Genomic DNA, 2,711 nt, shown 5'->3' on the forward strand with positions numbered 1-2,711 from the left:
ATCTCATCACAATGGTTATGGTTATACAACAGTAATTAAGTTTGGGTGAGTTTTCCACCATTGTTCATCTACTGAGAACTTGGGGGTTTTGTGTAACTTGGGACTTTTCTTCCTTGTTCTGAAGCTTGTTCTTGACAACTCTAGGGAGAAGGAGGGGACCTGGGAACATGGCTGGGAAACACATTCTTGTTCTCGTCAACTCTGGAGGGAGGAGGGACTTGCCTTGTTCCCGGAGTCGACTCCTGGGGGAGGAGGAAAATGGGCTGAAGAGGGTGGGGGACAGGAGTGGGGGGGAACAGGTGAGGGCAGGGGAAAGAGGGCTGGGTTACAACATCCCAGCTGCTCCCATCACTGCCTGAGCTCTGCCTCCTGCCAGCTAAGTGGCCACATTAGATTCTTATAGGAGAGCAGGCCCTCCTGTAAGCGGCACATCCAAGGATGTGGGTCACCTGCTGCTTATGAGACACCAATGCCTGACAAGCTGAGGTGGAGATGTCAAGCTCCTGAGTCGTCCCCAAACCATCCCCTACCCCCACCCCTGGTCCATGATAAAACCGGTTTTCTTGAAACTGGTCCCTGGTGCCAGAAAGGTTGGGAGCCTCTGTTTTACTGTATCTGGAAAGATAAATGTCTTGCTGCAATTAGTTCATCACTCACTGAATACAGCGTGACTGATGCCCTGCAAAATGTCTCTGTAAGGCTCACTAGCTATGTATGTAAGCTTTTCACACTGTGGCTTTAAAAATTCTCTAATTTCTCAGTCTATGGTAAAGTTCCAAAAATTAAATATTTTACAACAGTGATTATTCTAAGCTTGACTGTTAACAAATGCTGGTCGGATTTTTCGAATTTTCTATAAAATAATAGCTGCCTATTTATGTCCATGGCACCAGCTCTCACTTTTCTGTTCATTAGCAGATAATTAATGAGAAAGTCATATTGATATTTCTAATTATTCTGCAAAAAGAACAAAGAGAGAGATTATGTGGTGGAAAAGCATGACAGACTTAGGTTTCCCATGGCAAGTTAGCAAACCTCTCTGTTACCCTGGTTTTCTGTTCTATGTATAGAAATAATATATGTACTTTGGAGAGTTACTTTCCACAAAGCACATATCTAATAAATGTAAGCACACAGTGGAAGAGGACGTCTTCTCTGTGTGGTTAGGAAAGCGTGTGTGAACTGTGTGAGAAGATTGAAAGGCACGGTCAAGGCCTAGTGAACCCCTTCATGTTATATGTACATTGTGTACATTTGGATATGAGTCCTTCTCGAGGCCAGCACATTTATTGAATGCTTTTTGCCTTTCCTTTTAGCTCCCAGCTCATGCTGTGAATCTTTTATAGCTTTTGATACACAGTAGCTAACCAATAATTTCCTTGACTGTTTCTACTGTACTCTGAGCTTGAAGACAAAGAATATTTTACTCATATCTATGTCTCTAATCCTTTTTACAAAGGCAGATGTGTTATGCATAATAGTTTTTTTGTTGTTGTTGTTTATAGCCCCCCTTCCTATTTTTCTATTTTTTTATAGAGACAGAGTTTTGCTCTTGCTGAGACTGGTCTCGAATTCCTGAGCTCAAGCCAGCCACGCACCTTGGCCTCCCGGAGTTCTAGGATTACAGAGGTGAGCCACTGCACCCAGCCCAACCTGAAATACTTATAAAATCACACCTAAAATAGAATTAATTTTTATTTTCTTACTATTCTCCACTCCCCAACATTTTGCTTCTCCTTCTTTTTTCCCCAACACTCATGAGTTCCAAACCATCTACATGTTTTCCCATAATAGAAGCTTGGAAGATACTTCTGACTCTTTCTTTGACCTCACCACATTTTATTAAATAGCATGTACTATATATTCTAGCTGCAGATCTCTATCATAGAGACTGGCTAGATTTTCAACAAATCCTTTTTTTTTCTCTCTCTATGACACAGCTATTCTATATTCACTAGCTTCCTTTGCAGTTATTTGAGGCATAGGATTTTGTTCTGACCAAGGGCATCCTGGGAAAAGTGATAGGCAGCTCTTCCAGTTATGGCTTGTACTAATCTCCAGGACTTTTTCTCTGCTTTGACCACTTTGGAATATCTAGTCACAGAAGACTGAACCACTAATTGGAAAGAAGATGGCCCCCTAAATCACTGCTTAGAGTAGAAGCAAGAATGCCTATTTTATACTTTATATGCGCTAAAAGAAAATTCTTAAGGGTTTTCCAACCCCACCAGTTACATTAGGCCAGCAGATAACAGTTAATCTATAGAGACCTCACTACTTAAAGGAAGGGTGCCATCATCATAAAATCTAACATATGTGGTATTGGCCTTCCAGGTAAGGAAACAGCTACTGAAAATAGAAATAAATAGACCCAGATATACTGGAAGTGTAGCTCAAGGTTTGGCAAGAACCAGATCATAAATATTTCAGGCTTTGGAAACCACAAGATCTTTGGGACAGCTACTCAACTCTGCTTTTGTAGCAGCCAAAAGGAAAAAGTAAACAAACAAGTATGAATATGTTGCCACAAAACTTTATTTATTTATTTATTTTGAGACAGAGTCTCACCATGTCACACTTGGTAGAATGCCATTGCGTCGCAGTTCACAGCAACCTCTAACTCTAGGCCTTAAGTGGTTCTCTTGCTTCAGCCTCCCAAGTAGCTGAGACTAAAGGCACTCACCACGACACCCGGCTAATTTTTCTGTTGC

The sequence above is a fragment of the Otolemur garnettii genome, unplaced genomic scaffold (genome assembly GCF_000181295.1).
Source record: "Otolemur garnettii isolate 467f Iridium unplaced genomic scaffold, OtoGar3 scaffold00010, whole genome shotgun sequence".
In the NCBI taxonomy this organism is placed as follows: Eukaryota; Metazoa; Chordata; class Mammalia; order Primates; family Galagidae; genus Otolemur; species Otolemur garnettii.